Source organism: Motacilla alba, chromosome 5 (assembly GCF_015832195.1).
Source record: "Motacilla alba alba isolate MOTALB_02 chromosome 5, Motacilla_alba_V1.0_pri, whole genome shotgun sequence".
In the NCBI taxonomy this organism is placed as follows: Eukaryota; Metazoa; Chordata; class Aves; order Passeriformes; family Motacillidae; genus Motacilla; species Motacilla alba.
The window spans coordinates 43,614,029-43,640,122 of record NC_052020.1 but is presented as its reverse complement, the minus strand read 5'-3'; the positions used below and the strand labels follow the sequence as shown (position 1 = coordinate 43,640,122).

The 26,094-nt window shown below is 39.9% G+C and overlaps 1 protein-coding gene across 6 annotated transcripts in view; it reads right to left on the bottom strand.

Moving 5' to 3' along the window:
- The window catches only part of FLRT2 (fibronectin leucine rich transmembrane protein 2), a 63,793-nt gene extending 41,755 nt beyond the window's left edge, over positions 1 to 22,038 (bottom strand). Inside the window, exon 1 of one of the 6 annotated variants that reach the window (XM_038137417.1) lies at positions 21,905 to 22,038. The gene's annotated coding sequence lies outside the window, so the exon portion shown is untranslated. The other 5 variants (XM_038137416.1, XM_038137420.1, XM_038137418.1 and 2 more) reach the window with 5 other exon arrangements.
- Between the last annotated feature and the right edge of the window lie 4,056 nt (positions 22,039 to 26,094).

Genomic DNA, 26,094 nt, shown 5'->3' with positions numbered 1-26,094 from the left:
AAAAAACCCCACCAAAACTTCTGTGGTTTTGAGCAGTCTGGAAAACCTTGAATAGCCCATCAGATTAACTCTTTCTTCTTTCAACAGCAAAACAGCTTTTCAGATGTTTTCTTAAACTAACTTTTTTTAGATCATTACTATACTTGATAAACTTACCACAAAAATTTGTAAATGCCAAATTGCTTACAGTCTTTTTGCAGCAACACTAAAAAATTAGTGGAAGCTTAGCTTTGACACCTTCAACACTTTCTTGAAAATCCTAATTTGCCGATGATAGCGACAGTCCAGAATTTTGCTCAATATGCATGAGAAATATTTGAAATTGAAGAAGTGATTCTTTGATTTTGTACTTATATTTTTAACCAATTCAGATGGGAATATTTTCCAATGCAATTTTACCAATGACATTCAATCTGGACAGCTACAGTTCTCACATTGCTGAGATAATGTTATTGCTATTAATAATCTCAAAGAACCTCTGAGATTGAAGGCATTGCATAGAGCCACAGATGGCTGCATAAAGATCATTATTTTAATAGCTATAACATTAAAAAGTTCCACACACTTGGCTTAGTTGTCCTGTATGTTTACCTCCAAAAAGCCAGAAATTATTGTGACAGGAAGAACCCTTGCAGGAAGCATAACTCTATATAAATGACACTCCAGTGCAAGCTGACCTTATGGTAATATAAATATTGATGTTATTAATGCCACCTAAAGTATCCACTGAAAGTATCCAAATAGAAATATACCTGCCTGTCTTGTGTGCAGTGTAGCAGTTTAAGTCAGCAAAGCATTGCTTCTATTGCCATGTTTTATTTTAAACTGATTTATTGCACTGATGTCCATCAGTACAGAAAGGGAAAGCAGATTGAGGAGATGCACAAGGGGAGTAAGAAAGGACCAGGAAAAGAAAGAAGACACAAATGCACTCATTGTTAATAACATAAGTTACACTGTATCTTTCTGCAGATTCCACAGAGTGAGATTTCATCTACAGGTTGCACTGTAGGTACTTCTGTGTGAATGTGGTTTCCTCACGTGAATGGAAACTTAGACATTTTTAGTCTAAGCAATTAAGGCCTAAGGACATAATATCTGGAAGATATACATAACAGATCTTATGATTAAGTGCCTGGACAAAAACTCTTCCAATGTTCAGTTAAGTCTTACTATTATTTCAATGCTTGAGTTCTTAATGACCTAAGGCTTTAATTGAAGACGATGTTGTAGTCAGTGCATTCTCTCTGTCAGAGGGGAAGATATGAATCCCATGGTATGGCTCAACTCTGATCAATCAAGTTTGCTATTCCAAATGACCAAACATGGTTAATTAATCTATCTTAAATAGTGAGAAGGTTTCCTTATGCCAGCTGTGCCTCCTCTGTCACTGCAGACATATTTTCAAGGTTAATACATCCGTGCTTTGTCAAAGCTAATTCCATTTGTGCCTAGAAATAAGGCTTACATAATTTATTGGAGACTATGTACTAATTTTTGCTTTTAGAAAAATATCCTGACGTTCTTCTTATTTGAGACAAAGGATAAAAGAGTAGCTGTCATTCCAGCTAGTGGGACAAGTATAATGACTTTCAGTTTCTGAAAAATGCTCAGCATGTCTTACTCTTTTTTTCAGATAATATCTGGAAACAAAAATGTTTCAGAAAAGCAGTTTATTAGGTCTGTAAAGAATTCAAGCCTGAATATTACAAGTATATATGGAAAATGCACATAGATGCATCGGATCCCAGTTTTACAAATTTTCTTTAGATCATTTAGGTTCAACCTAATTTTTCCATGGTATTGATTAGAAAAATTTTAAGATGCAGTACTGAGCCTGAATCATCAAAATTCCTGTGTACTAGCTTGGATTCTAGGTGCTCATATAATAAATTTTTGTCTTCCTTTGTGATGCATTCATGTCTCACTGCTCGTGTTCCACTGAGACAAGAAGAAAAGTAATACATCCTTTTCCAGGTGGCTTGTAGGACTTTACAGTAGAGCTAAATCTAGTAATCAAATCACAAGTTAAGCTTTTACATGTGGCCATTTATTGAATGGATGCTCCTCTGCATGACAGGGAAAGTACAAAGACCTCATAAACATATTAAGAGTTTTAGCACCTACTCAATGAAATGCTTGAATGAAGTCTTAACTAACCATAAGGGACATGGAGAGGGTTGTCAGGAGTTACCCCATTTCTCTGATGTCAGTGGGAGCTATTTCTGTTGGTTTTGCTGAAGGACAAATCATCACCTAAGTCTTTAACACCAGGAACTTCAGTCACTTATATTAAAACAGAGATATAGCTATATCAGTGCAATTATGCCACACAAATACCTAAAAATAGATTACATCCACATTAATCAATTACCTGTCAAAATGGTCTGGTATTAAATTTCCGGGGTTTATGCAGCTCAAATTTGTGTTTGGGACACCAAATAAATAATTCTGCATCACTTTAGATGCATTGTTTCACCAAATCAAAATGTTTTATTTGAATTTTATTTAAATATTTCTAAAATTTTCAGCCAATTCTGGAACTTAATGTGGGAAAGAAAACTTATGACAGTATTAAATTTAGGAGGAGTGGATTCCTCATTAATATGTTACATTCCCTTTAATTTTTTGTTATTCTGGAATAATATTCTGTTTTATTCTTGAAAGCTAATCAGATCAGATAATATAGTTGACAGTTCATTCTTCTTTTCAAGTCCTGAACTAGCGTAATTAATCTAAGAAAATAATGTCAGGATAGACCAACTGATAATCAGAGCTGCATGTTCAGAAAACAGAGTATGTACTCTAGCATCATACATTGAATATTGAATCGGTAACTGGATGCCACATTTCAGCCCACTGAAGCTTGGCCAGTATGATATTGCAATATTTTCTCTTCAGGAAACAACTGACAATGAAAATTTCACATATTATGAGAAATTGCTAGTATAAACTGCATATTGCAAAAATTTATTCCTACCTTCTTTATTAGGGAAATTGTTTTGGGAAGTTTTAGCACAGAGACAAGTTGTGCAAACCAAGTTTTTGGAGACATGCAGAAAATCTTTCCCTCAATGTTAATTCCTCCCATGTCTCTAGAATGAGACTGATTTTGAAAGGCTGTATTTTGCCTCTGTTTCATTTAATTATTCACATCAACATTTACCAAGGGAGATTTGTCTTTGCTCAAATTCTCATTGCATGCCAGACAACCTGCTGCCTATTCTTATTACTTTTATTACTTATTGTTGCTTTGTGGACACTGTCACAATTTAAATTTAAAAAAAAATAGTCACCATGAGAAAACTTGATCTTCAGAAAGAGCTTTTACTTCAAACTGCCTCAGATTTATATTTTAGGCCATTCTACATTTTGAAATTAAATCTTTCTCATTCAAAAACATAAAAATATAAAGGTGGTTCTTCTTGGTCCTTCCAATGGAGATAGGTTGAAATAAATTTCCACTGAAATAAATGTGTTTAAGTATGTGTCGAGACCTTGCAAAATGGTTATCATGTTCAAAACTTATTGACTTTTACTGAGATTGAAAGTATGCAGAATTCTGAAGGACTTGACCTCAGCTATGAAAAGGATACTGCTTCTCAAATTTAGTTTTCATCTGACTGGAAACAGAAGGAGCCAGCATGAAATAGAGGCCTGCATTTCACAGGAATAATATCTTAGTCACTTTTGGGAGAGAGTGGAAAGGTAGAGGAGAAATCTAAAAATTTTCTATAGCTTTAGCCTGAAATGACTGCAGTACAGCTGCATGATTCTTAAGCTATGGGGAAAAAAAAAATGGATACTGCTTAGTAGGTAATTTTTTAAATAAGTAATTTTTAAACAAGTAACGTGGAGTAAATTGTCCCAGGAGCAAAGCCCTTAGAAGTCAGCCATTGCTGCCTGGAGATATCTGTAAAAAGTGATATATACATATGTTGCAGTCATGGTCTCTTTGTTACAGCAATCTTCAGATTTTTGCTGTACTTTATGGAGAACCTTGCAGTCTCCTCCTATTTACTCCAAATTAACTTCTTTATATAAAAAAAATCTGATATTTTGAAGCTGCAGCTTTGTTAGGAATCATCTGATTATAGTAACATTTTTAATGCTTGCATTTGGGCTGGAAGCAGATAATTGTTTTGCTGGTTTTTTTTAATTATTCTTCCAGGTCCTTCACATAGCAAAATGGCAATATATACTAAGCACATGTATGAGTTTTTCTACTGGATGGCATACTAATCATCAAAATAAATCAAGAAGCTCTGCTCAAACTGTGAAAATGTTGCAGTTCATGGGATGCCATTTTTAAAAAAATTTATATTAAAAAATGATGCCATTTTTTAAAAAATTTATATTAAAAAAATTATATTAAAAATCATTAAAAATGATTTTTTAATTTATATTAAAAATTCTTTTATATTTCCCTATTACCTTGTATTCTTAACGAAAATCTAACACACTTTTATAAATGAATTTTTGAATATGCCCTTTTGGACTAAATTGGTGCTTTTGATTCTGTTTTCTGTTTTCAAAAGTGTTGTGGATTTTTGCAATTGCTTTTTAAACTACTATGGATATAGGTAGCATGCACGAATAGGCAGATGACTGTAGCCGATTTGATTTGTCAATGTGCTGACATCTATACATTGATTCATAAAGCACGAGCACTCTCTAATTTACTTCAGGCATTTCAGGTCTGTACATGCACTGTGTTTCTGATTATTTACAGCTCCAAATATGTTTTGCCGTGTCAATATGCCTGATACAAGGATGTTCATCTTTTCTGCTTTATCCTATACGTAAGGATTTGAAACAAGGAGTTAGTCTCTTCATTTTCATTTATGTAGATGCAAGGTAATTCCAAATTTTAGAAAAATTAACCTATATTTATGCTGGAGAAATATCTGGGGTGAAAGTATGGTAAAGTTTTTGCTATTTCAGGTTTTACAATTCCTTTTCCCTTCTTGGTAATGATACATCATGAGAAGACTTACAATGAAAAATTATCAGAAAGATCCCTCTTTATTTAAGAGCAGTAATATGTGATATGGTCTTATTTATTTCACATTTTTTTATTTGCAGAATAGCAATGCATATTAGGGAAAACTTCCCCAAATGACTGTCAGCAATTATAGAATATGGGTACTTATTTATAACAAGGAGAATCTTCCTCCTGGAAATTGCCAGAAAAGCAAGAAGTACACTGAGATCATGAATTCAACCTATGTAATTACCTGAGAGAAAGGAAGAGATTTGTTTCTTGTCAGATCATTTCTAATCTCATTTTCCCACAGCCTAAAATGACAGCTTTGTACTGATATCCATTAGTGAACCTGTGGATTCCTTCCTCTCTGATAGGAGATGTTAAAATAGATGGAATCATAGTACCATGAAAACATGACCCTTTAATCTTGCTGGGAAGACCTAGGATTCATCATGTCCGGGGCTTTTAGCATTAGAGGTAACAATTGGCGGGCAAAGTGAGGCAGAGGGAGAGAGCGAGAGAGCAGGGGTGAGAGAGAAATGCTGTATATAACATTTATGGAAGAACAATCCATTGGGAGTAATTTTTGCAACATTGTTATTTGCAGCTGAAATGTGCAGCACAATTGATGCCATTTTGCTAATTGCTTATCTAGATCATGCATGTGTATCAAGTCAGTGGAGTTATAAACATGATCGATGTACCTATAAATTATTGTGTGTACAAACCACTGCCCTGAATTTCATGATCAGAAGGGAATTTAAAGATTTTTAATTCTGACTGACCAGGTCTCATGTTGAGTGTTAATAAATTCTATGCATTATACAAATGCATGTAATACTACTGAACATTGCAGAACACTTTTGCGATGGCAGCTTTCACTAAAGTTTTACATATTGGCATTAGGTTAATACAGTGATGAGCAGAATAAGATCACATAGAACAGAATGCAACGTGGCTCATTATTATTCACTTTGTTTTATATCTAGTTGCAAAACATTGTACTAGTTTCTATAAAGGAAACAATGAGTAATGAAAGGACACATTTATTATTAGACATTAACAGCCTCTGGGGTACTACTGAAATTTGTACAGAAAAAGGGCCATTAAATCCTGAATGAAAAAATATCACTGGTTACCAGATAGCAAAATTTTACTGTAAATTGTGGAGATAAATATTCGCCGTAAAGCAGCAATACTGAATTTTCTTCGGTAACATTACAGCAGTTGTCTCATGCTGTTCTAATCTTTCTTAGACAACTCCACCATCAGAATATGCACAACAATAAGCCTAACTGAAATTTTAAAATGGCAAATTGATAGAGGACCTCTGTCATTACTCCCCCTACTCCTGCAATAGAGAGCTCCTGCAGTAGGAGAAACTATTTCATTCATTAAAACTAATAAGTTTGAAATTTACTGCAAGTGGCAAAAGTCCACTGTTGCATTGATAAAGCCATTATGTCTGTAGTCCTCTAGCAGAAGGAGATGATGGTCAGGCTGGTAAATTTTTTAGAGCCATATTACATGCCCAAAATGGTCACATGCCTGTGAAAATCAATCTACATTAGTTACAGCAATGGTGGAATGCATGAAAAATGTCATGGAAAACATGTCAGTCACAATGGGCAGAGCAATTGCTATGAGACTGATACAAGGATCATAACTGCAATAAAAAATAGATGCCTCTATAAATTACGCCACAGATGACTCTGAAACTCCAAACTGTGTGGCAAATAACTAGAGAAGTGCTGTAAACCTGACCTCAGGCAATTGCATGCCCAAGCATTTCCATTTAAATCAAGAAACAAAATATTTACTTTGTGTGAGAGATTTGAAGAGCAGGGCCCTCTATTGATTCTGAGGAAGCCAGGGCACAAACAGCAGTGTCAGCTACCAGACTGCAATCCTTTCCCCTTATTATTTAAGAAGGAAGGCTGGCCTACAGTCATGGCTCTAACAAGGAGCTCAAGAGAGAAGTTTTCAGTTTTATGTTGTAGATAATTCAGCTGTAAACTGGTCGAGCCCTGATTTACACAAGTGCTACTATGCATCTAATATCAAGCCACTTACTGAATCTGCTTGTGCATCAGAATTCATTGATCAAATGCTGTTCTTTACTCTTCCTCCTATCTTATGTTTACATTCCCTCTTTTTATGTCAGGAAAAATAGTGTAGAGTTTGTTTCTGATAATGTGCTTTTTACGAGGACTTGTACAGTGTGACTGAGGCTCACATCTGTTTCGTAAGAACAGAGGAAGAAGAGCATGTGGAGGTCAAAGAGCAGTTTCTTTTCCTTACCTAACAAATCTTTTCACTTCTGACAGGAACTGGAAAACAAGGCTCTGTTAATAGTGGTGGGTTTACCTGAGTCCCTCTTTCATTTCATACAGATTGCTAAAGACTATGCCTGGATTTCAAATAGTAATAAAAAGATTTTGTATTCAGCAAGAGAAACCCTGTGTCATTTACTCCCCTTGTAAGCTTCTAAATATTGCACTTTTTTGTTATTTCTTTTAGTCTATTAGGAAAGATGAATCAGAAACCATTACACTGTTTCTGTTGTTAGGAATGACATGCTGACTAATTTCTTACCCTAGTAAAGGTATTCTAATTTCCACTTGTACTTCCTTTGTCTGAATTGTCCAATGAAGTATTTGCTAATCTGACAAAATTGGAGTTTTCTCTAATTTCCTAAAATCAATTACTTAAGAACATGTTTCGCTAAATTTTAGTGCTCATGAAAAGGAAAGGCAGATACCACCGAGCCAATCATCACACACGAGTTCCCTGGCACAGTTCTACCAGAGCAGTTCAGTCCCACACCTGTCCTGGAACTATTCACAGAGCTAATCTATGCAGTAGTTATTCCCGTGTGGGCAACTATCCATGAGAGGCTTGACTGAGACCAGCCAAATTCATCTGCCTTGTGTTTTATTACTCACAGGAAGCCTGATCTGAAAGAGTGAAGGGCTAACATGTTAACTCATACGGTGCCATTTTTCCACGGAGCTTTTATTTTTCTGTTTTGCAGTTACAGTAGCTGAATCCTAGTCAGATTCTTTACTGGACTTTTTGCAAGATAATAAATAAGCAAATAACTAGAATTACATGTTGTTCCAAATATTATTGCTACCACAACACTCATGGAGAAGGCTGACACAGTAAAAAAAATGCACACCCTCCCTAACAAAGCAAGGACATATATCTTTAGAATAGCCTTCACCACGAATTATCTCCTTTTTTCATGTTAAGGGCTCAGACTTGGCACTGATGCTGATTGTGGGCATTTGGTGTGCCTGGGGGAAGAGAAATGCCAACCCTCCCATATGTACAGGCACAGGGAGTTTCTGCAGCCATTGCTGGTTTAGTCTGTACCATTCCTTGTCCCCTGACACGGGGACAGTGCTGAATTCTGCCCTGTGTTCAGCTGCAAGAGGCAAAAGCATACTGCAGACCATAGTATAGAGTTTGATCAATGTTTGACCTAGCCAGTGATTTAATCAACAGGACAGCATGAATGCACTGATGATGCAGAGAAAACATCACAGTTCTGAATGTTACAGCGCACAGTGAACATTTCTTTCATCGGGTTTCTTATAAACAACAGTAATAAAGACCCACTTTGGTGTCATTTGCTCCCTTGGCACATTGCTCCCCTAATTCAGTCCTTTTTTTTTTTGTCACATAAGGGATCTCTTATGTCTTTCACATGGGACGTCTAACAAAAAAGAGCTGCCAGAATCTATACTATATACTTTAAATAACATATAATAGTAATTATTCCCCTTTGATTTATCCACATAAACATATTTTCTGTGAATAAACCCATTCCTGAGAGCAAAATTTAAGACTAGTTTCTCACTAATTGCTTTATCCATCCCATCTTTACTCTGTGTCTGTTTTTTCTTATGGTTAAAATGCATAGTTTTGAAAGATACAAAAATGAGAACACAGAATAATATTAATAAGGAATAGGCTAAAGAAGAACAGACTCACAAAACAGCAAGGATTCTGTTCTAGAGGTAACACACTCTGAGAGAACATTGACTGTGTGACAATTCAAATGTGCTATGCCCACCACAGAAACAATTAGGGGAATGCCACAGATCCTTTTGTCCTGTCTTACCTTATTCTAGAAGGTGTACTGTCCTACTTCTCCCTCTCATGGCAGTCATTTTCTTCTCAGCTTTTCTTCTCAGCTTAGGTGGTTAAAACTGTGATAATTAGGACATTCTGATTTTCTGCTGCACATAAACTTGTTTATCTCTGGACTTCATTAGGTCTGGACAATTTTGATTAGTCAGTTCCATCCTGTTTTTCAGTTACTTTCTAGTTACTTTCCCTTTCCAGCTTTTATCTTCCCTTTGGCACAGTACTTCAATACTTGACTTTTGAAAATGATATGAGAAGTATTTAAATGAAAATAAAAGCTTCCATGAGTATTATTATTAGTTTTGATAGTATCTTTAGGATACTTGTCCTCAATGCACCTGACATGACAGACATAAGAGGATGATCTCCAGCTTAAAAGAAAAATCCTTCTTATCTGAAGAGCTAACTAAAAATTCTGATTCAGCCTATAGTGCCCCATGTATTTAAAAAATAGAGGCAGTGAAAGAGACAAATAGGAGAGTAGTAGGCTGCTACCAGAATACAAACATATGTCAATAAAAGTGCCCCAGACCGTGGGAAGGCAAATTTCATAGCAAGGCTCCAGGTCTTTTTTTTTATTTCCTTTTTTTATTGTATTAATCAGGAGATAATCTTTTAGCATTGCAGTGGAAGAGTTAAAAAGAATGTCTTTCGACAAGCATTGGCTATCAATCAACACAAGACAATATACAGTGCTATATTTAAACACCCCTTCCCAAGATTGCCAAGTATTTTTTCGCAAGACTCAAGCAGCCTGTGAACTGACACTGATGTTATCTGAAATTTAAAAGTGTTTATTCTCCTAGAGCTCAAAAAGGATCATCTTTCTGCAGCTGGTTGGCTATACTAGAGGATGCCTTCTCTGGGTCAGCACATGTATAACCAGGCAATCATTAGGCAGCTTGTAAAATATGATTGCGTGTGAGATATTGATGGCCTAAGGGAAGTTCTGAATATCAGAGGTTCATAATTAGAATATTCATGCATTTGATTCAATAGAGTTTCCATCAATGTCACAGAGATGAGTGGTTATGAATTTCAGAGTCATCTCTGCTCATATGGACTGATTTATGTACTTTCAGTTTTGGACAAATGAAGGGTGAAGAGTTAAAACTCTTCTGCCTAGAGACCTCCTTATCCTTTGAAGGGCTCTAAAATTTATAATTGCCTCTCCTGGTGTCAGGATCAAGCTCCACAGTTGGTAACTCATGACCTATTTATGATCATGCCATCCATCCATTTTCAGTCATTCTGTCCTCTTATCTGTAAATTCACAGTCACACCGTGTAGGATGTGTGGATGTGCTGATAAGACATTTTTGCAGGAAAGAGAATCTGGGCAGATCAACAGTTCTGTTGCCAGAGCTGCTGGCAGCAACTCTAACATCTCATTTATTCCAGATTTATAAAGATCCACTGTACTGATCTGAGAATAGAGCTGAGTGTTTGAATTCGGTGATAATAGACAAACCTGTACGTGGTGCGAAATATAAAGTTAAATAGATACTGATAAGATTATCCAGTTTGGAACAGAAAACAACCATCTTGTTAGTATTGAGATTTCCACAGCTCCAGAACTGTGGGCTTGGGTGTCCTTTGGTTTGCTTTTGGGTTTGTTTTAGTGGGTTTTTGTTGTTTATTTGGTCTTTACTTAGTTTTCAATGACAGCATTTTACTGGAATTATACAAAACTAAAAAACTAAGGTTCTAGGTTATCACACAAGAAGGGATACAGAACCCCATATCCAGAATTAAAAATTAAATAAAATTTCAACATTTTTCTTCAGACTGTATTGAATGGAGTAGTATTTGTGAAAACTGTTCTGTATTAACTGCAGAGGGAAAGCACTACAGTAGAAAACCAAACAAACTAGAAAAACTAATGTAACAGTTTCCATTTCAAAGTTCTTCAGTATCACTAACTACCTAGTTAGATAACAAAAAAGGAAGATGCTAACAAAGCTCCAGAAGAAAGTAGATTTTTTTAAATGATCTTTTGCTACTCTAACTATTTTAAAAAGCTTTTTTGTTGTTTTTCTTTTCTATATTGTGTGTGTGTGTGTGTGTGTGTGTGTGTCCCCACACGCATGTATTTACATTTTTATCATTTTAAATACACAATACCACATGAATAAAAAAAATTTGAAAAGGAGATTTTTATGGAGCTCAACATGGATAAAGGAAGTAGAGTAACATTACTGTCAGATGTTTTGCCACAGATGCTCAGGCATCTCTGGGCAATATAAGGGACTTGACTCTGTCTGTGGCATTGAAAGTGCACATTCTTAAAAGAGTGAGAGGTGTCCATTTTTTTTTTTTCCTTTCCTAAGTATTTTCAAAGCTATAGTGGTAGGCACTTCTCTCCATGAGTAAAGATTGTAATTCCGCTGCACCACTGATAAATAATAAGGTTTTGAAATTAGTTTTGTTGAACAGTGAAAGTAATTCCTCAAATAAAAAAAAAAATACTTCCACTGGCAAAATGCATTTTACAATTTACTGTTGAACTGTTCAAGAAGCAGCTCTTCACTGAGAAGCATGGCACAGGGCCAGAACGAGCTATTTCAAAAACCACTGTTAGGCATATACCGATTTGATACACAGGATTTAGCAATATAGATGAGAATGACTGTCTGTATGTGATCATGTTCTGTTAAATTTTAACAGTCCCTCACTGTATACTCATCTTCAATGTGAGGAAATTTGTTCTTAGACAACTAAATCTCTTTTAAAGGAGGAGAAATTTATTAGGCTGGATAGCAGCATGTTTTATTTGCTTGGTTTTTATTTCTTTTGATTTGGAAATAAATTTTTGATGGACAGTTCAAAGCATAAAATGATGAAGTATTGAAAAAGTTTAAATTAAGAAAGAAAATGTTATGAGCATATTAGAGGGAAAAGTGTGAGCTGTTGGTTAGCCTTTCCTGTCTTTTCTGCCTCCACTTTCTCTTCTCTAACTAATAATGGGGGGGCTTACAGTAATGGATCGGTACAACATGATGCAATATGCATATAGAACAGTAATATATTTAATTGGAGTCCTACAATCATCAGAGCAAAGGTAACACCAATTCAGGCATCAAAATGTTTTTGTTTTGTTTTTTTTTTTTTTTACTTTGTTTGTTTGGGTATTTTTTACATAACAAATGATGAAGTTGTTTGAAGATGAGCAAGTTATCAACTGATATGGCTCAAGAAATAATATGTAGTCTTGGGAGCATTTGTGACTAACTCCAAAGCTAAGTGGTTAAAGATAAGAATAAGGTTAAACTTGGATGAGCCAGTGAGATGGCCTGTGAAACCAGCCTAACAAGACTCATAAATAGGGTACATTTAGTTGCATGCAAATCTCTCAGTGACACAAGAAGCACCACCTAGGAAAAACTTCCTAGATCACAAATGAAATTATAAGGTATGGCTAACACATACTCCTTCATTTAGAGACACCTGACATGGTTTCAGTTAGCATTTAAGGCATGAAACAGGGTCACTAAAACTCCCTCACTTACCAAAACCATAATTCATTAAATGATATGCACACACAATGTCACGTCTGCAGATAGTTTCTACAAAAGTATACCTATGTATGCTGTGCCTGTGAAAAGCACAAATACTGCTTTAATCCTAAAAAAGGCATAATTCTAGTAACTTAAATTACTTTTACCTACATAGCTTGTTTTCCTATACACATGTGAAGAAACTCCTATTGAAAGCATATACACATTAGTATAATCAGAGACATGCTGTTGGGGTTGTATCATCTTCAATTACAGCTAAATGACATCACTTTGGGGTACTGAAATCATTATTCACATGAGTATTACCTAATAATGAGAAGAGTGTTTGTGAAATTAACTTGCCAGTGAAAGAGAGACAGACTGGGTCCGGAATCCAGTACAATAATTTAAAATGCAGTTCTTCAGCTGTGAAGTTGTATTTCACAAGCACAGGTCAGTTTGTGACAGACTCTTTCTGTTGATCTCGGGAGCAATACCCCTTGGGAGCACCTCAGCCCTCAGCTTTTTACCCACTATAGAAATTTCCAACACACTGGAGGAAAAGTATACCTTTTTTCTTATTGTTTAATTTGATTTGCAGTTCACCAACAAAATTAATTTTTAATTAATATTAATTATATGTACTTTGAAAGGTCTGAGGGAGACCTCTATGACTAGGAGTCACAGTCCCTATATATGTAACCCATAAAAAACTGTATATATATGCATGTACATATATATAACCAACATTTCTTTTTCAAAACTGCATATTAATTCTCATGTTCTGTCAGTATGACATTGATTTTTTTTTTTTTTGGTAGTAGTTTTCAATGACATTGTAAAGGTCATCTTTTTCTCTGTAGGAAAAACATTCAGGACATCTTAAGAGAAAGAAATGTTTGTACTCTGAACCTACAGGTCTGCAGCTGATGACCCTATGACTCCAGTTTGACCATGTTTTGATCCTCTGCAACCTGTGTGAAGATTGAAGACTGTACGTGAGCATCACCAAAGCCCCTCAGCATTCCTAAAACATGCTGCTGGAGCACTTTCCCACACAGAGAACCCTTTTAAAGATGATGTCTCTTGGCTAGCTCTTATGGAACTGCTTGGCCAGGTATGAGCTGCTAGTGCAGATTTGTGGTGCAGCACTGGAAGCGCTGTCAGAAAAAGCTCTATAGTTTAATTTGACCTGTTGGTTTTGTGAAGGAATGACAAAATCTGACAGTGAGAACTGGGAGTAGCACTGCAGCGCAATGATTTCTGGTTTTGGGAGGTGCTGATGGGGCTTTTTATTCAGAGGTCTCACCTTCTCTACTCTCAAGAGGTCATGTAGTACTTCCATATAGTTTACAGCATTTACTATGAGAGAAGTGTGTAACATCAGCCTGCCCTGGCTTTCCTGAACCCAGATGGACGTGACAATGGATGTCTAATAAATCGGATACAGAATTTCAAACTCTTTTGCTTGCAATGCTCCCACAAGATCTCAGTCATTAAAAAAAATCTTGAAATTTTTGTCTAAAGAGAATTTTTGGAATTGCTTTAGGTTAATTTAGTCATTGAGAAGGAACTAGCTTGATATCTATATGATATTTTTAAGATAATTATATTACCAATGACAACCTGGACACAACAAAGAACTTGGGCCAAAGAGCAGAACTTCTGTCAATTCATCCAAACATTTTCACTGTGATATTTTCAAAAATAAATGATGATAAAATAAAGTAAGTACTGGATTCTGTGGCTCAAGGTATGTCTCTGCCTGGGTCAGGATTTGCAAAAACACACTGCAGACCATCAGAACTGACCAGGGCCTGTTGGAAGCAAGTCACCTCTCACATGGGGCCAAAGTAAAGCCATCACTTTGCAGGACCAAATCTGGCAATGAGCTGATCCTGTATATCAAAAGAGGGTTTTTTTTCTGAAAGGACTTAAGTAGTTTCAAAGACAGTACCTTTGAACAATAAACAATTTTCTGTGTCATATGCCTTTTTAAATACATCCTTGCATTACATTAGGCTAGAAAAGATTTATGAAAAAAAAAAAAAAAAAACCCAAACCAAACCAAATAAAGCAGTCATAGCTTGAAGTAAAATATAAAGAAGACTGTTTCTAGGTAGAGTTGAAACACAAGACTTCTTTTAAAAAGGGAAACTTTACAGACCTTGTTCTGCATCATTAAGTTTTCAGGAATGCTGAATAGAGCATGATGGATTTAAGTTGCTGCTAGTATTTAATTTTGATACAGTTCAAGAGGCCACATCAGAAGAAGGAATCAAAGACAGAAAAAACCCAAACAAACAACCTGTTAATTGGGAAAACCATCAATTAAAAAAAGAAAAGGTATAAGAAGGTCCAAACACCTTTCACCAGTGGCTGAAAATAGCAGATTAAATTGTAGTATTCCTGAGGCATATTATTTGATGTGATGAGAATATAATTTGTTAAACAGAGCAGAGCTTTTATTTCAAATACGTCTTTCCTGAGTATCATCGATAGATTAAGGTTTCGGTGTATTTAAAATAAATGAATAAAACATGTCATGATTTTAATGATGATGTTATTGTGGTTGTTTTTCTTTAAAATAAGCCAATTACTTGAAATGTGTGGGTTACACATAGCTGTACGGAAACTGAGGCTCATATCTTCAGTGTATGTCAAATTAGTCTTCTTTTAAAAAATAACAGCTGTATATTATTCTTTTCTACTTTTTTTAATAAGAGAAAAAAATAAAAATATTTGTTTAAAAATGGAAAAGAAAAACCAAAAACCAATTTTTCTACCTCTGGGGCAAGTTCCAGCTCTTTTGGTTTCTTGAGGAAATAAATAAAAAGCTTTGCAGAAAGACTCCTAAAAAATTGCCCAAGGGGGAGGGAAGGAAACACCTCAAAACATCACATTAGCAAGCGCTGAGGTAATCAACTACAATCTGAGAAATGTCAAACAGTGGTAGTCATCTACTCAAAGATTTTGCTGGTCAAGTTCTTAACTGCCATTTGCAATCACTAACTAAAATATGGAATATAGTTGTGGATATAAACAAGAGACAAATTAGTATTGGGAAGCTGGGTTTAATAATCCCCTAAAAAAGTCCATCTGTTTTATAAAGACCCCTTTTTCCTTGATCTCTGACATGTATTCCTAATATAGACAGCACTGGATTTTTTTTTTCCTTACATTTTTTAAACACCCTGCTACTACAAACTCTACTCAGAGTATATCTGATCTGAGTGCTTCTCTCAAGTTTCAATTATGTAAGCACTGAGGGGCAATACAATTTCACACAGGTTCAGCTTTCTTTAGAGTAAGTATTATAACATCAGACAAATATAAATGCAATTCCTTTAGTATTAATGTTTAACAGCACTGGTTACTTCTTGTTTTTCTTATTTTTGCAAATATTTATCATATTATCACTGGAATAGCTGAAACGGATTGAAAGTGCTTTTGTGTTTGGAACTGGCATTTAGTTTTGTTTTCCTGCTTCAAACAATTGAAATTCACATTGTTTGCAATGAATACAAGATTGATAACCCAAAAAATTAGGTGACTTGCAGGTATAAAAGACTAAAACAATTTATAGTCTGTGCTTCCTATCCACTATGGAGAAGGGAAAAATACACCATTGACTACACCCTTTTCACAGATAGAGGTCAGTAATGGACTGGATTTGAATCTGCCTAGTGAAAGCCTGAAAGTTATATGAAAGTATCCTAGACAAAAAATGAACTCATTTTGAGATTAAAGAGGTAGCAGAAATGATTAAGAAATAAAGCTCTCACCTTTCTGGAAACAGTATTATCTTAAGTGTGCCTTCTTTCTAGTCCTTTAAATAGAAAGTTCAGTACAGGGAAAGCCTGATAGTTGTACTTGTTTTAACTGCTTTTTGTTTTCTTCACTTGGTAAAACTATGTCTCTCCTCCTTTGCTGTGGGAAGGGTAGGGAAGTCAGCCCTAATGACATCCCACGTTTTAGATACTGCTATTTTAAGCAGTTGAATTCTTGAAGGAAAGCACAGCCTATGTAATGCAGATTCCAACTGGAAGGGTGTAGGGTTGCGCAAAGGAGATGTGTCTACATCCTAAATCAAGCTATCCAGCAGGCCAGGATATAAATGTAACTTGTAACAGTGGCTCAAATTAGATCCAGACTTCCCCAAGCTAAACACAGATAACATCACCTTATACAAAATATAGGGTGTACGTGTGTGTGAGGAGCAGCTCTTAAGAACGCTGGGTGCATTCCAGCTCCACTTCTTGCTAAAGCCTTGGACTTTGGAAAACACTGATGACTGTTCTAGTCACAGGTAGCTTTATAGACATTGTATTTGCACAGTGCGCTGACTTGTTTTACTTACAGTACAACAGGCCTGAACTCTCTTAACTGCCTCGCTAGCATATCAGCACACAGAACAACCACTGAAACAGCTTCTTGAATTCTCTCCTCACATGATTTTCAGAAACAAGATCAACACCAACATTCTGGCATCACTTTTGTCACATAGAAATAATGACTTTAAAATCAACTCGTTTATGTCTTTTTTTATTATGCAATGTTTAGACCTTTTTCATTATGCAAAGTTTATGTTTCAGTGATAACTCTGCATATATTGACTCTTTCATAGAAGAAAGGAAAGAAAGGTGAATAGGGATATAGGTACAGTACCTTTAAAGAGTTTTGAAAAAAATGTCAGGATAAACTTTTCTCCTTCCAAAAATACATATATCAAAAATCAATTCATTAGCTTCATCTTAAACTACAAATATGTAAAGGTCTTTCTTTGGAGAAAGACCATGTCAGTGAATGAAGCAAGGAATTTAGTCCATGGAAATTTGTGAGGGTTTTTGTAGGGATAGTTGGGTTTATTAAACCCAAGAACTGATTAATCTCAACCTCTAAACTGGTTTAATTTCCCTGCAAGCACTGTAAAGTTAGTTACAGTAAATAAACCTCTCTTTAACATACACCCTGACTTTCAGAGAGAGAGGTGGGGAGAAGGAGAGGGAAGGAATGAGAGAGAGAGAGGGAGGGAGAGAGGGAGAGATCTGACTTGCTTTTAGTATCTTTTCCTACTCCTTGTGTAAGGAACCTCTTGCTTTCTATTTTGCTGAATGCTGCATTGCAAAACGCAGTATCTGAAGAAATACAATCAGTACCTTCCACACACAGTTCAGGAATTTACACGGATTTGTGCCTTGGATTTATTAGCTTATTGTAAGCCCTAAAACAGATTTCCTCCATTAAAATTAATTAAAAGCTCCTGTTGACTGCTTCCCACTCTGAAAAGAAGGTGGAGAATCTTATTCTCATAACTTTAATGATTGTTTATTTGTCTTTATGGGGTTTTATATCATATTCAAGAGAGGTCTTTTCAGCTACTTGACTTCCTTTTGCCAACTGCTATTTTTTGTTCACACACAATCCCCACGCACCCAGCCCCCCCCACCGTAGTATTTGTTCTTATTTTGTCAGATCCCCGTCTAAGTCGTCAGCTCTCTGAGCGGCTCCTTTGTATTCCGAATCACGATCCGATTCCCCTAACCTCTCCCCCACCCACTCACCGCCAGCCCGCTCCAGAGGCTGCTGATGGGGATCTGATGGATCCTCCTGCCGACTCTCCCCGTAGATTCCTTAACACTCGGCAGCGCCGAACTATGCCGACTACCTCTCCCCAAGCAAGGCTCACCTCTAAAGGTCCCGTTTCCCCGAACCGCCTCCCAAAGAGAACCGCTGGTGGTGCTCACAGGGGCGCTCTGCCGGTGCCCCTGCCGCAGGGGTAGTCCTCGGCTCTCCCCTCCCCACGGAGGGGGGGCCAGGCTCGGCACCCTCCCTGCTCGGCGGTGAAACGCGACCGGGGACCCGGGACCTCGCTGCAGCTGCCAGCTCCGAGTCCCGCTCCTGAGCCACACGCTGGCGCAAAACAGCCCGCGGACCCTGCTAGCACTTGCCGCCGGCCATTCATAAATCCTACTCGAGTGTGCCCGGCGCCGCGGACATGGGGCTCTAACGCGGCGAAGGCGGTATTTCTGACACAGCCTGATCCTGGCTCCGCAACTTTGCCATCTGGGAGCAGGCAAAGGGCACCGCGGCTTTAGATCGCCCGGGGCTAGAATTACCAGAAAGGAAAAAGAGTAAGAAATGAAATCCCAACTGTACCTGGCGGTGTCTGGTGGGAATCCCTCGCCGGCACCGATCGTAATCCCCCTCCGCGCCTCTGGCCCCCCACACCAAAACTTTGCCGCCGCCGCTCCTCGGTGGTGGCCGCCGCCGCCCTCCGCCCGGCGCCGCTCCCGGCCGGCCCCGCGGGCCCGTTCCCCGCCGGCCGCCGCCGCTCCGAGCGACCCCCGCGCCTCCCGCGCCTTCCTCCGCCCTTACGAGGCGACGGCATCGTCCTACCCCCTGCTCCGCCACCTCCTCCTCCGGCGCGCAGCCCACGGCTCTGGCATTCCCAACGCACTTTCTCTCCTCGATTCGCTCTCTCTTTCCCCCGCCGTTCCTCCTTCTCCGGTAAAAAAAATAAACGAGAGGGGACCGCGGCTACGCTTGGTCTTGGGTCTTGGGGTTTCTTTCTTTCTGGATTTTTTGGTTGTTTGCCCTTTTTTTTTTTTTTTTCTTTTTTTTTTTTTTTTTTGTCTCTTTCTGTCCTCTGGAAATGATGAAAAGATCACATGAGGAGCAAACACGGCGACCCAGGACCCTCGTAAGTCGGAGAAGGCATCGGACACATGTATGTGAGTATATATGTGAGCGTGTGTCTGGCTCTCTCCAAGTCCTGCGCCTGCCTCCAGCCGGGATTGCAGGATGATCTTAGCAGTAGTGATGCCTCACATCTCACTATTCCCTGCTAATGTAAGTCGTGCCTTTTTTTCCTCCCTGCCTGACACCCCAGGGAGATGTTTACAGTAATGAATTCAGTTGATAGCCATCTCTCTCTCTCTCTCCTGGAGTCCCTCCCACATTTCTACTTTAAAGAATGCTTGGAAGGCAGGGCTGCAACCTAAAGCTTTCCAAGAGGCAAAGTCAGGCTAGATTTTCTCTTTTTCTTCTTTCCTTATTTCCCTCCCCGTCTCCCCCGTCACCCCCCAGGCTACTTTTAACCCCTAGGTTGCTGAGGGCGATTTAGCAAGCTTCATCTGTTTGGACTCCCCCTCTCCCCCGCTTCCAGCAATGGGAACCAAGCGGGCGGCGCTGCCGGGGGATGTACGGGCTGCGGAGACCCCGATCCCCGCCCAGCCTCGCCGCCGAGCCCGCCGGGCCGGCGCTGCGGGAGAGGAAGGTGCGCGTACCCCGTCCTTCGCGGCGGGACTGCCCCGCGCCGCTGCTCCGGGACCCTCGGAGTGTACCGGAGCGTATCGGAAGGGAAGCCGGGAAGTGAGCTGAAAAACTCCCCGAGCGGCGGTTCTGGGAGATGCCCTCGCTAGCAATAATTACAGCCGTGCTCTCCACCAACATGGCGATATTTCATGTGCAGCCGCCGACGAGCCCGCCTCCCCCACCCCCTTCTTTTCCTCTCCTTCCTCCCCTGCGAACTTTTAGATACACAACACCAGTATTCAACAAATATAACACAGAATAAAAGAATCTCCAACCCTCAGGGAAGAGACGGAGCTCCTCTAGTATTCTGTCTGATTTTCATCATCAGCCATAAAGACTTAAAAACCTCGGGAGAAACCGCCCTTTGCCCTAAAGCGGTAACAACACCCACTCCCCCCTCCACCCTCCTATTTCTCCTGTACACATTCAGTGCGTGTACATATGAGTGTGTGTGTGTGTGTGTGTGCATGCCGGGCTGTCTGCGCTTGTTTCGGAGTAACCCTTCCCCCGCCGTCCAGCTCCCTAGTAGGCTACTGCCTTGTCCTGGAAAGTCCACTTAAAAACAAGGCTATTTAATACCGAGAAGCACTTGAGCGATAGGATACAGCCGTCAAGGTAGGACGTGGGGTGTGCGAAGAGAATTTGCCTCAAACTTCTACTTTGGCAAAGAAAACGCACAGCACAGCTTTTGCTGCGAGTTACTTTAAGAAAAGGGCTGAGGAGGGATGGAGGAGAGGGAGCTGATCAATGCCATGTGTCGAGGAAACAGAAAAGGGAACCGAAATGCCTCGGGGTTGGCTTCCCCCTCACCCCTGGCTGCTCAGTGCTTCTATTTGCTCGGCCGTACCTCATAAGCTGAATCACTCGCTATTAGCTCCGCGCCTCCTTCGCCCTTCGCTTGGGGGGGCTAAACCACTCACGACTTCAAAGGCTCAATAAAGCCATACCGAGGAGCCCCGGCGAGGGTCAGCCCAGCCGCCGTGTGCTCGGCGCAGCTCCTGCCCCCGCACTCGCCCTGCCCTCCACCTCCTGCCCTCCAAGGGGGCTTCGGAGAGTCCCCGCGTAAGGACAGCCCGGAGCGGAGCCGAGCCGAGCCGCCTGCTCGCTCCAAGAACTTGTGCCCTCACCTACGCGGAGTGATGGGGGTGGGAAGCGAGCACGGACGGGGGAGCGCAGGTAGCCAACATTTCTCAGGGGACTCAGCAAGAGGAAGGGAGTTAAGGACGAGACCCCGCTTCCCTCCCTGCTTTACGCCCCCAGGATGGAGGGGAGGCAGCCCGGGGCCCTCCGCGGGTCCCAGCCAGCCGAGAAGAAGAGAGTGTGACACCGGTCCGACCCTCGGTCAGAGCCTGCATCCCTCCCTCGGAGAAGGGGCTGCTCTGTGATCGAAACTGCTCGCAGCTGCCAGCTGGTCCCGAAGGATGAAAGGATCAGGAGTCCTGTAGAGTACAAAGGCTAATGTGCTAGGTATTTTTTTTACTTTTTCAGATCTTTCTTTCTTTCCTAGCCTCTGCATACTTTTCAGCGTTCTTGAGCATGATTGATATCTCCTTCATGAGGCTGATGGACAACCAGTGCATTTTCTGGGGAAAAAAAACCCTCTCTTTCTCATGTGTAATCCACCTGTCCCTCTGTTTTCCACGTCCCTGATACTAGCAACCTGTCATCAGCACAGGATGCAGAGCTGGCCATTGTCGATCACAAGTATTTCTGCCCTCTGTGCCCCTAATGAGGGAGGAAAGTGGGGATGTTAAAAACTTCTGCAAGGCTGCAGGCAGTTGCCCCGCTCCACAATCTCAGAGGAGTTATTAGGCGGAATTATTCCTGTTCCTCTCCCTGTCCCTGGACCCTCAACCAGCCTATACTTCAAATCAGTGAATGATGCTCAGGACACGTTTTGATCAAATCAAGATTGTGTCAATCCAGAAAGTGACTTAATCAGGCGTTACCTGCTCCTGCGGAAGTGGGTTCCTTCTCGGTAGGTCACCCAAAGCCCACCGGGTCCGGCAGGTTGAAAGGGGAGAAAGTGGCAGCGCAGCTGGGCTCCAGCATGGTACTGTTTTAAGGATCACCACCGAGGTCTCTGCTTTCCATAGCTGCCAATGGTCACCAACACCCAAGGTTGCTCTCAAGGAAAGGAGGAAAGAAATTATCTTCCCAAACTGCTCTCCAGCCGGTCATTTGACCCTGACACCCGCCGATGACACTGAAGAACACCCCGTTGAAGCGGCTAAACGGCTCGCAGTTTCCTGTCTTCTCTTCCCCCAGGCGGCCCCGGCGCACCGCCACCGAGCGATCTTATCGCCGTGCGATCATTATTCACCGGTGACAACCAGAGATGCAGCGCTCCTAAGTGAGGGTGACAGATTTCAAACGCGGGGCCGCAGCGTATCCAGCCTCAGACATATTCTTCCTCAAACTTTGCCTCGCAAGAAAGTCAGCGGCTTAACCCTTTGCTGCTCTTTCTCTCTCCCGGGGACCGAGACCCCAGCACCGGGGAATGCTGGCTGGGGGGAATGCAGGACAACAGGACAACACGGCTACTTGGCTGGGGATTCTTTTTTATCTGTCGTTTTATATTCTTGGTTTTTTTCACTTGAAACAGATGAGAACTGCCAATTCTGGAGAGCAGATGGAGGGCTTTTCTGTGATTAGGGACTGGAAAAATCCTCTTGGCAAAGCAGATCGCTGGGGACTCACCTGTGGTCCCTCTCTGTCACAGTGTCTGCAAACTCATCTGCATGGCACGAATTCCTCTCCTACGCACATATACAGAGCTTCTGCACTTTCCCCAGAGTGGTGTGGCTAAAAGTACGATTCCAAAAGTGCCATTTCACTCAGATCTCCAGAATCTGCTCTTTTACAGGTTATTAACTACAACAGAAAAAGGATCAAGTGAGAAAGAAACGTATTTTGAGGACAGAAAGAAAGGAAAAAAAAAGCCTTTTTCCCCACATACACTTTGTACTCAAAGGAAATATTTAACACCATCAAACTCCAGCACGTCAGAACATGTTTCCTCCTAAGCACAAGAAACCTTAAAACTGAGAGAAAAGCATGTGCAATTCAAAGATGAAATGAAGGGCTTGAAAGCTTTCCAAAGTGTGCACCACCAGCCCAGAGCCCGATGTCAAGACAATATCAAGACAACAGGGAAACAAGATTGACAAACTCTATTGGTTGCCTAGTATTCATATATATATCTTTCCAGTGCATTATGATATTTCCGTCACCCTTCTCTCCCCCCTCCCCCTCCCCCCCCAAAAAAGGAGGGGGAGACACACGACCTCTGACTGCAGCTGGTATTCCTGGAGGTCCTTCCAGAGCCCCTGTGGTCATGCTGTAGAAGGATGGAGAGGCAGGTAGATGTGTATGAATGGGAATTTCAGTGCTTTCTTCATTAAATGTGTAAGATAAGGCTGGGCAAGGGAGGAGATGAATCCTACAGTAAGCAAAAGGACAGGAAAAAAATATTCTCCTCCCATCCACATTACTAATTTCCGATTTTAAGCACAGCAGGCAAATGAACCTCGTTTGAAGAACAGCCCCCAGCCACACACACACAACCACCACCCCCCCAAAAAAAAACTTCCCCCAAAACTGACCCTTTAGACATCACATCTATCCTTGTCCAGTTTGTAACAGCAGGTGATGCGAGTGGGGCCGTGAGTAGCCCTGGCCGAGGGAGGTTCCTCAGGCAGGAGCAGGAGCAGGAGCAGGAGCAGGAGCGCTGCCGCAGGTGCGCAGCGGGAGCTCCGCGGGCGCGGAGCGGGGCCGCCTGCACGTCCCGCGGCGCGGCCAAGGTGGCAGCAGAGCACAGCGGTAGGATGGACGCTTCCCCCCCTTCGCTGCTTCCAGCGCGCTCTCTTTAAACTGCTGCACACCCCTTCCCCCTCTCCCCCCCTCTCCATGTAATCTTGGTAATAGTCTGATTACTTGGACTTTAAACAATTTTTCCCCTCACCATCACCAGACTATAAATGTGTCAAGGATGTATTTATTTATTTATTTGCTAGCAAACTGCTTTGCATGGTTGAAAAGCTGTAAACTAAAAGGAGGATATAGAAATATATTCTTTTTTAAATTATCTGTGATCATACAAGAGGGTTAGCCTGGAGTGATGGTCCACTGATCCATAATACAACCTCACTTATTTTATAGAAAATGTAATATAGGATAACATTAGGAAATGTTATAATAATGAACGTATTTTTTAAATTTTTCTTTTTTTCTTCCAGCTATGTTGTTAGATTGATTTCAGCAGCTTGCAAGAAAGAGGGTAAAAGGAAATTGAAATAATTTTGTAACTGAGAGGCTGGTCTAAATCATACTGAATAATCTCAATTTTGTCTGTAATGTAAAATTTTACTTCAGGCCTTAAATTCATGCAGCTGACAGAAGGGAAAAAAGTCACTATATATATTCTTCATCAAATTTTGGAAAATCATCTTATTAAAAAGGTTTTGAGGAAGGAAAGGGAAAGGAAAGGGGATGGGGAAGGAAAGAGAAAGGAAATTGAAGGAAAAAGAAGGAAAGGGGAAGAAAGGAAGGGGAAGGGGAAGGGGAAGGGAACCAGATAGACATAGTTATAGAATATTGATGTTAATTACCATAGTTTTCATGCTGACTACAGTTGCACAAATGTAGATCAATCCAACCGACATTTAGCTCAATTTGATAAAATTAAGGTAATTAAAGTGGCTAAATCATGACATAAGAGCCCAGCAGTCATTAAACATTGTTATGCATTGTTTCTTTGTGGTTTATTTGTGTTTTTTTCATGTATAGACAGTGCAAGAGAAAATAGAATAATGAGAAAAACTGAAATCAACACCTATATGAAAAAAATAAATAATTTATGATTAACCTAACTACCTACCATGGTGAGTGGAAGGCATAAGTAAAACCTGAATAACACATAATACAAATTAATAACAAATAATACAAATAGCCAACATAAGTTTTTACTTTCACATTTTCTAAGCGTAATCATTAAGGTCCTTTTCATTGTCGTAGCCAGCTTTTAAAATAAAGGAATATCTTCCATCTCTGGTTCTGTCTCTGTGCATTTATGTTTCTGGAAAAAATAATCCTCACTCTTTTATCAGACAAACTCTTGCTTCACCATATAAAGCTGAAACACCTCAGTGAAAGTCACACAGCCTTCATTAAGTTGCCCTTTCTGCATTCAGTGCTTTTCTTTTATTCTAAGTGGGGATGCCTAGAAGGCAGACTATCAATCTACTGTAGAGAAAACATCCTTTTCTGATTGCAAGGCTATCCTCCCAATCTCCCATGGGAGTTCAAGAGCTCACTCATTCCAACTTCCTACTGATTAAAAAAATCAGATTTATTTGTACTTTCTTATCCACAGGTTTGACAAGCTCAAATCATTCTTTCACTTTTGTCTCTGTCAAGTCAATTTCTGTAAATTTTGTATTTTCTAGAGGATGGTTATAATTATGACAGAGTGCCTCTAAATGATCAAAGAGGAGTGTCCCAGGGTGACTTTATGATGCTTGTATCCCCATTTGTCTGTTCTGTTTATGCTGGACATTAAGTTCTGCACCATTAAGACTGGTTCCAAGAGCAGAGGAGGGAGAAGAAGCACAGAGTTTGTTTTCAGAAAATGAACTTCCAGAATACTTTGCTTGTTAAATAAACCGTTTTTTTCCACTTTTCACCTAGGAAATCTTTTCCTGAACCAGTAGGGGGAAGGTTCACTTGAATCTGTCTTCTAGAGCGATCTCTTTGGAAGTTTCCTCCAGAATTGCCCTAAACCAGGACAAGGAGCCAGTTTTCTTTCAGCACAAACATGGATGAACATTAGAATTATGAGAATACATAAAAGTTGGACAGGAGAACATTATTTTTAAAAGATTAACCTGATCAAAACATCTCAATATTATTTAAAGAGAGAACATAAAAAAATGCTACATTATATAATATAGACCCCAAGGCTCATGGCATAGCTTTGGCTTCATATTTGCTTGATTTCCATGCGTCACTTTACACAAGGTTAGCAAACTTTGATCTACAGTATTTCAAAATATTTTGAGCTCTATCTGACAACTGTTAACTCTCTTTCAATTCCAGTATCAGCTAATTATGTGTAATGGGATACAATGAAGAATGCAAG